At 40.8% G+C, this 13,331-nt stretch overlaps 1 long non-coding RNA gene across 1 annotated transcript; it reads right to left on the bottom strand.

Annotated features, from left to right (window-relative positions):
- Positions 1-10,126: 10,126 nt before the first annotated feature.
- On the bottom strand, positions 10,127-13,038 carry LOC129622475 (uncharacterized). The gene is made up of 3 exons (XR_008700003.1): positions 12,271-13,038; positions 11,878-12,187; positions 10,127-10,964 (listed from the first exon to the last, which is right to left on the bottom strand). It is a non-coding gene; the product is annotated as an uncharacterized LOC129622475 (long non-coding RNA).
- Positions 13,039-13,331: the final 293 nt, after the last annotated feature.

The raw sequence follows: 13,331 nt of genomic DNA, 5'->3' as shown, positions 1-13,331 counted from the left end.
CGGATGTTGGCAATTTGATTTCTGGTTCCTCTGCCTTTTCTAAAACCAGCTTGAACATCAGGAAGTTCATGGTTCACATATTATTGAAGCCTGACTTGGAGAATTTTGAGCATAATTTTACTAGCGTGTGAGATGAGTGCAATTGTGCAGTAGTTTGAGCATTCTTTGGCATTGCCTTTCTTTGGGATTGGGATAAAAACTGACCTTTTCCGGTCCTGTGGCCACTGCTGAGTTTTCCAAATGTGCTGGCATATTGAGTGCAGCACTTTCACAGTACATCTTTCAGGATTTGGAATAGCTCCACTGGAATTCCATCACCTCCACTAGCTTTGTTCATAGTGATGCTTTCTAAGGCCCACTTGACTTCACATTCCAGGATGTCTGGCTCTAGGTCAGTGATCACACCATCGTGATTATCTGGGTCATGAAGATCTTTTTTGTATAGTTCTTCTGTGTATTCTTGCCACCTCTTCTTAATATCTTCTGCTTCTGTCAGGTCCCTACCATTTCTGTCCTTTATTGTGCCCATCTTTGCATGAAATGTTCCCTTGGTATCTCTAATTTTCTTGAAGCGATCTCCAGTCTTTCCCATTGTATTGTTTTCCTCTATTTCTTTGCATATATCAGTAGTTTATTCCTTTATATTGCTGAGGAACTTTCTATTGTACATATGTATTCTTTTTTACCTGTTAACTGATCAGAGGACCATTGGGTTGTTTTAGTTTGGGGCTGTTACAAATAAAATTGCTACAAATATTCATCTACAGGTTTTTTATAAATACAAGTTTTCATTTCCTAAGGAGAAATAGGCAAAAGTGTGATTGCTGGGTTATATAACTGTGTTTAACTGTATTAAGAAACTGCCAGACAGTCTTTCAGAATAGCTTAGCCATCTTACATCCTGCTAGCAGTGCATGAAAAATTGAATTATTCTGCATCCATCCATAACAGCATTTGGTATTAACAGTTTTTTTTTTTTTTTTTTTACTTTAGCCGTTTTAATAGATATGTAGTGTTATAATATATATCCTTGTATGTTTAATCTGCATTCCTCTGTTGGTTAATAACATAGGGTAATTCTCCATGTATTATTTGCCACCCATATATCCCCTTTGGTGAAGTGTCTGTTCAAGTCATTTGCCCATTTCCTAGTAGGAAATGGGCTTTTGAAGAAGTTTTGCTCTGTGCTATGACTGTACTCTCCCTATGGTGCTTTCACAAGAGGCTGTACTAATAAATTACATTTCTTTCCATCTATTGTGAGTGCTGGCCATGCTGTGATGGGCCACAAGGCAGCACTCAAGAAAAACCCAGCCTGTCATTTTCTTCTAATACATCTTTTCTTGGTTCCATTCTCCATGTCTATATGCTTGGAATGTTTCTTTTTGGTTTTTCACCAGGGACAGGAAAATCTCATTAATTCAGAACAATGAAGGAAAGAGGAAGAATAGAGCTAGGATGCCTCAAGGGCCATTACAGGTGAAAAGAGGTTTTTAAAGAAATGCAATGAGATTACAAGTCTGACGACTATTGAGAAATCAAGAAAGTCTGATGAATAAATATTAAAATTAAATTAAATAGCTGATTTAGGAGAGACTAATGCCATTTCAAAAAAAGATTGAGAATTGACTTTATTAAAAGACTCTTTCATTCAACTTTTGTGTGTGTTCGAAATATTAGTTGACTGAAAGTTTTACTTTCCAGGTCTGGACCATTTTCTGAAATTAAGTTACTCCTGAAAATTCCTATGAAAGTGCATTTAAAATTTTTTTTGTGGAATAAATAGTAAAAGGTAAATTAATCTAAGTAAAATAAAATTTGTGATAGTTTTACTTTGAAAAAGCTAATCAAAACACAGAATTCTTTTAAAGAAGAAATTGCGTGACTGAAGAAGTAGAAGGAATATTGAAAGACTCTTAATATGAGGAATATTTATTTTGACAGAATTTTATATTGGAAGTCCTTTGCTTTAAAGCTACCTCCTCGGATATGGGGATTTGGCTTTGTGTCCTGCATGTTGGAGAACCTGCTTTGGCCCAGGACAGGTCCTTCTCTCTTTCAAGGAGCGAATTCTGAGCACTCAGTGCAATGCTCACCTGGAGCTTGCACTATACCATCCCCCTTCAGGTACATCTCAGATCCCAGATCTCCGGAATTCCCTGCCCAGAGGGACAGAGTCTGTTTCCAGGGTCTGTGTGAGCCTCTTCCTCAGCCCCTCTTTCATCTTCCTGGGGCTAAGCAGGCTTCCAGCACACTCATGGGTAAGCCCCAGGGGCACTAGTGGTAGCTGTCTTGCAAGTGTGGCTGAAGAGTGAGTTTGTGCTGCAGGCTGGGGTTTCCTATTCATGCAGGTGAAGCTTTCCCCAGGGGCAGGCATCAGGTCAGACTGGAAAGCAGGAGATAGGGAGCATTTGTCCTCTAGTCCCGGACCCCTAAACACAGGGCCAGGCCTGCTTGTGTGAATGACCCTGCAAGTGTTCAGAAGAAATACATTTCAAGTTCCAACTCAAAATTCACCTTAACACCGCTGAAATACTTCACTTTAAAAAAAATTTGTGGGGTGTGTTTTATATCCTAACAGAGACTCTTTCTGACAACTCCTATAATACTTAGCCTGTGCTGTGGGATTTAGAACTTAATTCTATTCTGTCATTTACAGTGAGCTGTTGTTTTATTTGAGTTTTATTTTACCTCCAACTAACCTGTGAGTCCCTAGAGATAAAAAATAAGACTTAAGTCTCTGTAGTAGTTACCTACTATGTCTAACAGAATTTTGAATATAAGGTAAATAATAAGTACTTGTTGCTTGATGGATAAACCTATAATGCCTTATACATATGTTAAACAAGACTTGGGCTCACAGTTTTAAAATTTGAGATGGCTGAGGAAAGAAGCAGTTTTTCAGGTGTGAAAGAGGACAATATAAAATTAGTGAAGGGAGAACAAAGGAAAAGAGGTCATTTAAGTGTCTGGTTTTGCTTGGGGATTGAACCTGCAAAAAAGGACTTGTGCAGACTGCTTCCTTTCCCCAAGGCCCACCATCCCCTCAGGGTCTTTAAAATCAATAGGCAGACCTAGGGAGGATCTGGAGGATAGTGCCAATTTCAACTGTAAAAGCAGCAGTAAGCAAGGGATTTGAAGAGCTCTGTTGTTTCACAGCAAACAACTTATTTGTGGCCAGTTCAACAGTAAATAAACAGAATGGTTTTGTGTGTGATTAAGAGGATTACATGTTAGAGAATCTGCTTTTGCTCTGAAAGCACGATCAACAGCAACTCCCTCTGCCTTTCTGTTCTGATATTCTCCCATAAAAAGACCAACAAAGTTCAGTTTATTGATCTCAAAATCAGTTTCTCCTTTCTAAGGTTGAGAACCCAGACTTGCTGACAGCTAAAGGCTTTCGTTTGCCTTCTAATGTAACCTGGTTTGGTTTGGCTGTCTTTACCCTAGACTCTATTCCTTGCCCACTGCCTGTGCATCCAGGTTTACTATGAGAAGAGGGCTACACTCCCCATAAAGCAAAGAGTCTCAGAGTGTGGTCCAGAAACCCTGGGGAGCCTGAAGACTCTCAGGAGGCCTGCAGCATCTGTACAATTTCTATAATAATACTAGTTTGTCACTTGCTTTCTTAGCTCATTCTCTTACAAACATACAGAGGTCACATAATATGAGGACATCATCACTCTGATGGCTGTATGCTTGTGTATTCTGGGGTCTTAAAGTTTTTTTTACTGTTAATTTTTTTTTTTTTTTTTTTTTTTGGCATGCTGCATGTGGGATCCTAGTTCCTCAACCAGAGATTGAACCTGTGCCCTTGCATTGGGAGCTCAGGGTCTTAACCACTGGATGGTTGGGGAAGCCCCAGGATTTTTTAGTCTTAATTTTTAACAGAGCAAATACCTAAAGATGGAACCTACATAAGCAAAATGTCTTTGGGGTCCTTAATTTTTAAGAGAGAAAAAAGAATCCTGAGAGTAAAAAATTTGAGAAGCAGTGCCTTGAAGAAAAAATAGCTACCTATATTTCTAGTTAATCCTTGAGTGGAAAGGAACCAAAGTTTAGTGAAAAGTCACAGAGATGATTAAACATTAGAAAGTCAGATTTATAAGAAGAGGTGGAAGGAATTGAAATTGATCAGCTCAGCTCAGAGAAGCTTGAGAGATGCCTCAGTAATGATCTTCAGGTATGTGAAGGGTTGATGTACATACAGAACAAGAAGAAATTGGCTTGAACTGCAGTGTGTGAGATTTGAACTACAGATAAAGAGGGATTCTCTGACAGGGGCTGTTAAACAGCAGAGTGAGTGACTGATGGGCTTGTGGAATCTCCTGCTCAGGAGGTCTTTAAAAACCAGATAGATTTCCATCTGTCTGGGATGATTTAAATACAGCACTGCAAGAAAGCCAGGGGGATGGAACAGATGATGTCTTAGGCTCCCCTTCCAGCCTCTTGGTTCTATAATTAACTTGATGAAAGGAGCTGTGGCGATTTGCAGTAAAGGGTTTAGACAGGAATGCGCCTGCTGATCTTGGGACAGATCATGGGTAGGAAGCCAGAGGTTTGCTTCACAGCTGGTGGAGATCCAATATCATCCAGCAAAATGACTGATGGCTGCAGAAGTCCAGTTCGGGTCAGATTTTGGATTGGGCCCTGGATCCCTACTCCAGGGGACCTTCCTGATCGAGGGATTGAACCTGCATCTCTTACATCTCTTGCACTGGCAGGTGGATTCTTTACTACTGCATCATCTGGGAATTCCATGGACAGGAGTGCCTGGCAGGTTACAGTCCACAGAGTTGCAAAGAGTAGGACACAACTGAGTGACTGAGCACACATACACACATTGGATCCCTGCCAAACCCTTCTCATTATTTAGGCACAGTGAGAAAAGAAATTTGGTAGGTTGCTTTTAGTCACCTCAGGTGAGACCTGGAAAATTTCAAATATTAAATGTAGGTATTGATGCTGTGAAAGTGCTGCACTCAATATGCCAGCAAATTTGGAAAACTCAGCAGTGGCCATAGGACTGGAAAAGGTCAGTTTTCATTCCAATCCCAAAGAAAGGCAATGCCAAAGAATGCTCAAACTACTGCACAATTGAACTCATCTCACATGCTAGTAAAGTAATGCTCAAAATTCTCCAAGCCAGGCTTCAGCAATATGTGAACCGTGAACTTCCTGATGTTCAAGCTGGTTTTAGAAAAGGCAGAGGAACCAGAGATCAAATTGCCAACATCTGCTGGGTCATGGAAAAAGCAAGAGAGTTCCAGAAAAACATCTATTTCTGCTTTATTGACTATGCCAAAGCCTTTGACTGTGTGGATCACAACAATGTGTGGAAAATTCTGAAAGAGATGGGAATACCAGACCACCCGATCTGCCTCTTGAGAAATTTGTATGCAGGTCAGGAAGCAACAGTTAGAACTGGACATGGAACAACAGACTGGTTCCAAATGGGAAAAGGAGTTCGTCAAGGCTGTATATTGTCACCCTGCTTATTTCACTTATATGCAGAGTACATCATGAGAAACGCTGGACTGGAAGAAACACAAGCTGGAATCAAGATTGCCGGGAGAAATATCAATAACCTGATATGCAGATGACACCACCCTTATGGCAGAAAGTGAAGAGGAACTCAAAAGCCTCTTGATGAAAGTGAAAGAGGAGAGTGAAAAAGTTGGCTTAAAGCTCAACATTCAGAAAACGAAGATCATGGCATCTGGTCCCGTCACTTCATGGGAAATAGATGGGGAAACAGTGGAAACAGTGGCAGACTTTATTTTTCTGGGCTCCAAAATCACTGCAGATGGTGACTGCAGCCATGAAATTAAAAGACGCTTACTCCTTGGAAGGAAAGTTATGACCAACCTAGATAGCATATTGAAAAGCAGAGACATTACTCTGCTAACAAAGGTTCGTCTAGTCAAGGCTATGGTTTTTCCAGTGGTCATGTATGGATGTGAGAGTTGGACTGTGAAGAAGGCTGAGCGCCGAAGAATTGATGCTTTTGAACTGTGGTGTTGGAGAAGACTCTTGAGAGTCCCTTGGACTGCAAAGAGATCCAACAAGTCCATTCTGAAGGAGATCAGCCCTGGGATTTCTTTGGAAGGAATGATGCTAAAGCTGAAACTCCAGTACTTTGGCCACCTCGTGCGAAGAGTTGACTCATTGGAAAAGACTCTGATGCTGGGAGGGATTGGGGGCAGGAAGAGAAGGGGACGACAGAGGACGAGATGGCTGGATGGCATCACTGATTCAATGGACGTGAGTCTGAGTGAACTCCGGGAGTTGGTGATGGACAGGGAGGCCTGGCGTGCTGTGATTGATGGGGTCGCAAAGAGTCGGACAGGACTGAGCAACTGATCTGACCTGATCTGATCTGATTTGAGCATGGAATGCTCATGATTCTAAAGAAAAAAAAGAAGCAGTCCTTAATTTTCTAGAAGGATAGTGTTAGAAAATCTGAATGGAAAGTATAAGGATAATGTTCTTCACAGATACACTCTTAGTTTTACTGTGTGTCAGTGCTTTATATTTTTCTTTCAGAATTAGTGGAACTTCATTGCTTTCAGCTTTTAAAGATTTGCATTTTATTTTTTTATTTTTTTAAATTAATTTATTTTAATTCGAGGATAATTACTTTACAATATAGGGTTGATTTTTGCCATACATCAACATGAATCAGCCATAGGTGTACATATGTCTCCCTAATCCTGAAACCCCTCCTACCTCTCTCCCTACCCTAACCCTCTGGGTTGTCCGGGAGCACTGGCTTTGGATGCCCTGCTTCATGCATCGAACTTGTACTGGTCATCTATTTTACATATGGTAATGTATATGTTTCAATGTTATTCTCGCTTTCTCACACTGACTCTAAACGTCTGTTCTTTATGTCTAGCGATTATAGAGTTTGAAGTTTCCCTGTACTGGGTCAGAGATCTAGAGAATCAGCCACATTCCAAGGTAGTTTGTTTCCTTTTCTTATCGCTCGAATTTCCGTGAACAATGTGCTTGAGTCAAAACAAGAGGAAGGAAAGAATGCAAATTTGCTGCAGTTATTGTTGGATCTTGACATGAAGGACAACACGGTAGAAATCAGTAGAACCATCTGTGAATAATGAGCTGGATTAGAGAATATAAATAAGATTTTATCTAAATGTAGACCCAATCACCATGGTCTATGTTGACACTTAAAAAAAATATTTGGATCACACATTATCTTGGCTTGGGTTGATTGACAGAAAGCAGAGAAAGAGGTTGGGGCTGGGAAGACCCCCTTGGGTACTTTCAGAGACTGCAGGATTGTTTGATCAGATATCGTTTTCAGGAAAACAGCCCTGGCAGATAGCAGATAACCCCATTGTGGGAAACGATTACCAGGCTCTCTCTATCTCCAAAAGATTCTAAGAGGCTATTGACCTCTCCTTTGACAAAGTCTTCTAGTGTTGAATGAGATGGGAAGACCAGGTCTGGGGCAACATGGTAAATATGCATTCTGTCCAGGGAAGAGGAAAAAATGGGAGAAAATCATAGAAGCTAAAAGACAATAAGCCTCTTTGATTGTTAAGACCCATATCACGCAAATAATTAAAAGAAGGTATCTTCCAACCTAATTCCAATTTTGTGTTTCACATTTATGCCCCTTGATGTTAAACGAGGGAGAAAAGGGGAGAGAGGGAGGGAAAGGTGAGAAAGAAGTAGGAGAGGAATTTTTGTGTTTGGGAAAGCATAGAATGAACTTAGGAAAAGTCTTATTCTGAAAGATATCCAGTAAAATACCACAGATGGGATGTTTAAACGCACTTGATAATGTCCTTGTTTCTTCTAACCACCTTTGCAGCTAAGCTAGCTCAACTAAAGAAGGTAAGGACCACTACAAAAAGCTTATCACCTTTGTGGATTAAGAAAGAAAATTTTTCTTCTCAAACCCAGGAAACTTGTGACTAGGAAGATCTGAACTAGATTTCATGGCTATAAAAGGGAAACATTGCTTTCCTTCTTTTTTGTTTTTATTTTTTTAAAGTCTCATTCTGAGGCAGTCCAAGACAACCTCGCTAAGGGCTCTGAGTATGCCTTTGGTGTGTCACAGTTTGGAGTTTTGACCTTCCCTTCATTTATCCAAATTGTTCTTCAAGCAGTTACCTCTGCCAGCTGTGATAGCCACTCGGCTTCCCACCATTGTCTTCCAGCCAAAGTTATACTCATTTTCCAAGACTCGGTTGTCAATCTACTGTGGCCTCCATAGCTACCTTCAGCCCCAGAGGACTCCCCACACTGACATAATCCTATCCTAATACTTACTACTATTCACCTTGCACTAATTATTAATGTGCATGTCCATAATTATCACCTAACTATGTGCTCCCAGAGTAGAAGCCAAATTACAGATCTGAGTCTTACACCTAGTAGTTGCTCAGTTAATGTTTACCTCTGAGTCTAATCTGACTGAACACACCTTTTCCAAAAAAAAAAGATCCAGATGCTACTAACGGTCTTATTTCTGGAAGCATATTTATTAGAACTTTCAGTAAAACAACATAGCTTATACATGCAAAAGCAGAAGTAATGGGAAAGTCTATTTCTACAGGCACATTTATTCAATTTATTATGATTCAATACAATAGTGACTGAAAGAATGCGTGTGCATGCATACATATGTGCATATATATATTTATATATGAATGCAGGCAATTCATTTCTACACTTTAGTTTTTCAGCCGTAAATCATGTAAAATCAAAAAGAACTACAATTGAATAAAACATTTAAAATGTCAGATTAAAATCCTTAGTGAATAATATCTTTATATTTTTATGGAAAACAAAATGAGGATGAGCAGAGAAACAAGTAAAATTATCTTTGTATCTTCCTAGTAGAACTTTCTTATTTTTATAAAAATGGTATGCTTTGTAAGGCTGATATATTCTCTAAAATTTCTTACTAATAGTCGTCTACTGAAAAGATATGTAAAGATGACATCTGAAAGGTAATATAGTCACTGTTTTTATTTTTCCTCTGTCCTTTACGTGGGGAAGGTTACAAATTATTTTCAAGGGAAGAACATGACATTTCTACAGATGCTTCCTTTCTAGCACAAATGCAAATTACAAAGCAAATAACTTTTTTCCCCCATAGAAAATGGTCTCTGTAGTCATACAAAGCATACTTTAAACTGATAAGAGACATGAAAGATGTGAATAATCATTGTTGGAGGAGATACAATTGTGTTTAAATTTCTGCATTTATTCTCTCCCTTTCTGTTTTCCTCCACCAAATTTCTTTTTTTCAAATCAGGTTTCAAACTTGAATTAATTTTTGCTCGGTGTGAATTTAGATGTGTGAGAGTGTGTGCTAATATATTTTACACCACATTTTTTAAAGCTTCCTTTGAGAGATTTGTTTTTTTGAAATTCGCTATACTTGATTACATAGTATTTTTTTTTTTCTTGTTAGAGGCAGAAATCAACCATTCCAACTCCTACACTTTAAAATATGGAATCAGAAATTGGGTCCGACTCCAGGAGATAGTGAAGGACAAGGAAGCCTGGCGTGCTGAAGTCCATGGGGTCACAAAGAGTCAGATACAATTGAGCGACTGAACAGCAACAGCAACAACGGCCTGGCAGTAACAGAACTTGGGATAAATCTTGAGGTTATTTCCTATATTCCACTTAAAAAAATTGATATTGATTTGCTTATTTTTCAGCGAAATGATGTTTCTTGTGGAAAATTTTACTGGTCACAATATTTGTGAAACAGTGCAAAATCTGTGATTTAATGAACATAGGCTCTAGAAATATGGGCTTAAAAGCATTTCTCTTTGACCCTTTACTTCTCTAGGAGGTTTTGGGGAGAAGCACTTTCAACCTTGATGTGAGCAGGATTCTTAGTGTAGAATCGACTCCAAGTTTGGTTAGACCACAATGAAGTGTGTTGAAAGCCATTAGCAATTAAGAGCATGGCTCTGGGCTGATTTGCTTTATGGTATATTTCATGCTGCTCATGCACAGTAGGTAATACACATGGATTCAGCATAAATTTAATTTTGCACATTAAGTAAAGTGCAATAGATAAATTATGCCTGAAGAGGAGCCACCAGCTGCTGTAGCCACTTCAACTAATGTACCCTGGAGGTGCCTGAGCACATCAGTTGTGTCGAACCATTAATGCATCCTGGAATCTGTATGGATACATTTGCTGCGTGGAGTCAGGAGTCGCCTCCTGGCTTTCAGGGAGGGGCCAGGGAAGGGAACTGGTCCAGCTTCCTGGGGCTGAATTGCCCTTTGCCCCTGCTCTGGGCTCTTGAGCATGCTTTGCCATAGTTGGCCTCATTCAAGGGCTCAGTGGAAGGATCCGAGACAGGATTTTCTCACGACCTGGGGAAGTGAGAAGGATCAGCAGGGACCCCAAACATCTCCCCCTGGCTTAGTTGAAGGACCCAGAGTGGGCATTCCTCTGAGGATCCAGAAATCAGAAAGGATGCATTACTGCAAAGATGGTTGAATTAGAGCTGCTGGGGGAACACTTACTTTCGAATTTCTTGGCATCCTTGGACCTCATTTCTCAACCTTAATGTTCACTTTATGGTCATTTTTTTGGGTATTTAATATATCTACATCCCATACAGGGAATTGAAGCAGAACACTCTCAGAGCTTTAAGGAAGAAAACAGATCTCCAGTCCGTGGCAGGGTTCATTCCTGTGGCCGCGAGTGGTGATGACATGCCTTAAGTTATTTGAGATGAGTAAGCAGTTACAATTCTGTTGGAAATGTGGCTCTGAAGGTTTTCAGCCAAACGCTGATAATGAAAGTTTCATCCTCTCGGCCACCCCCTTCTGGGCCCCCTTGACTGCACCTGTTCCAGGCTTGTGCTCTTTCCCACGAGGTGGGGAGGAATGCCTTGTCAGCGCCTGTCATCGTGTTCTTGTGCCCATCGAAAGCACCCTGCTAGATCTGGCTTTCTCCTCTTTTCAAAAAAAAAAAAAAAATTTAATTTTTATTGGAGTATAATTGTTTTACAAGGTTGTGTTAGTTTCTACTGTGCAGCTAAGTGAATCAGCTATACTTATACCTATACCCTCTCTTTTCTGGATTTCCTTCCCGTTTAGGTGACCACAGAGCACTGAGAAGAGTTCCCTGTGCTATACAGTAGGTTGTCGTTAGTTATCTATTTTATACCTGGTTGTGTATATGTCAATCCCATTCTCCAAATTCATCTCACCCCAACTACTCCCTCCCCAGTATCCATATGTTCATTCTTTATGTCTGTGTCTCAATGTCTGCTTTGGAAATAAGTTCGTGCTTTTCTAGATTCCATGTGTGCGTGTGTGCTAAGCTGTATCCAACTCTTTGAGACACCATGGACTGTAACCTGCCAGGCTCCTTTGTCCACGGGACTTTCCAGGCAAGAATACTGAAGTAGGTTTCTATTTCCTTCTCCAGAAAGAGAAGGGATCCCGACCAGGGATCAAACCCACATTTCTTGTGTCTCCTGCATTGACAAGCAGATTCTTTACCTCTGTGCCACCTGGGAAGCCACATATAGATTCCATACATTAAGTGATATTATACAATATATATATTTTTTCTTTCTGACTTACTTCACTCTGTAAGTCTTCAGGTTGTCTCTTCACAGCCAACAGCTGTACCCTCCCTGGGTCCACTCTCCAAACCCCACTATCCAGCACCCAGCCCCTCTGTGTACCCCTCTTCAGGCAGGGGTACACAGGTTGGTGGTATAGATCATGTGTACAGTTCTTATTCTGTCCTGCCTTTCACAGACCTGTTGCTGCATTTCCCTCCAATCCATTAAAGGTCTCTTTCTGTCCTAGCTGATTTCAGGCTATGAGTGGGCTTTTCTGAGTTTGTGAACTTCTTACCTTTAGTTCCCCACCAGAGGTCCTGGTCTCTTTCCATTTTCTTTTTTCTTTTTTCCTTTCTGTCATCCTACCTGGCTGTGTGGGGATTTTTCTTCTCCTTTTAGGTGTCCAAGGTCTTCTCTAGTGTTCAGCAGGTGCTCTGTGAGAACTGTTCCATTTGCAGATGTATTCTTGGTATACTTGTGAGGAGAGGCACATTCCGCATCCTTCGATTCTGTCATTTTGACTCCTCCAGGACTTGCTTTCTCTTCACAGTCCTTTCCCCATATCCTTTCCTGGGTTGAATGAACTCTATTGGCTGCTGCTGCATCTTTGAAAAGGAAACCCAGACCCATGGAGCCCTCTGACAAGGGCAGACCAGACCATCAAAGAGTAGTGACAGGAACAACTTACCTCAAATCTGACTCCAGGCTAAGTCCTGCATTATCTGAGTTCTCACAGAAATCCTCTTATCAGTTTCATTTTGCAGAGGAACAGCCTGAGGTTTTGAAACTCAAGTTACTTGCCCAAGGGCAGATGCTATGGGCAAAAAGCAGAGCCGATGTTCAAACCCAGAGATCTAGATTTAGGAGCTGTGTACTTTAGTAATTTAGGCACTTTAGTACACTGTCTTTAAGTGGTGATTTTCTTTTTTTCCTGCAAAATAGCATAGATTTTCTTGAAAATTTGATTTTATAGACAAGGTAAGTTACTTTGCCTTTAAATGGAAACTGTATCTTGAAAAGATACTGAAGATATTCTTCATGTAGGATGTCTATTCCTGATGAATGATTTCATGTTCCTGAGGAGGAGCCTGAGACAGAGTGGACAGAGACTCCTATTACCCAATATTTGCGTGACTGATTTATAGAGATCAACCTTACTTTTGAGGTTTCCACTGTTTCTTCTAGAAGAAGAACATAGCTCAGAAGAGTAATGGATTGCTGGACCTTCTTTGCAGTCCTTCCTTGGGTCCAGTTGGAGGAGAGGGACCTAGGAGAGATCCTCCTGTTGCCCACCAGGGTCCTTTGACTTTTTAGTCAATAGAAATTGATGAGACCAGATAAGAAATTCAGGCAAGGCTTTAATGGAACTCACGTGGGCTTCCCTGGTGGCTCAGACAGTAAAGAATCTGCCTGCAATGCAGGAGACCCCGTTCGATCCCTGGGTTGGGAAGATCCCTGGAGAAGGGAATGGCAACCCACTCCAGTATTTTTGGCTGGGAAATCAGATGAACAGAGGAGCCTGGTCGGCTACAGTCCATGGGGTCGCAAAGACTCAGACACGACAGAGTGACTAACACTATATGCTACAGCAAGAGGCAACAAAAACAAGAAACAGATTCCCTTACTCACTCCCTGAGTGGGGTGAGCTGGTTTCTTAAATGGAGTGAGGGTAGGGGTGGATCAGTGGGTCAGGCTGGGGGGTGGCTTAGGTGGTCTGCCCATCTGCCTTGGTGGTCCTGTGTGCAGGGA

The sequence above is a fragment of the Bubalus kerabau genome, chromosome 11 (genome assembly GCF_029407905.1).
Source record: "Bubalus kerabau isolate K-KA32 ecotype Philippines breed swamp buffalo chromosome 11, PCC_UOA_SB_1v2, whole genome shotgun sequence".
In the NCBI taxonomy this organism is placed as follows: domain Eukaryota; kingdom Metazoa; phylum Chordata; class Mammalia; order Artiodactyla; family Bovidae; genus Bubalus; species Bubalus kerabau.
Note: the sequence above shows the minus strand (reverse complement) of the source record. Positions and strands in the feature narration are given on the sequence as shown.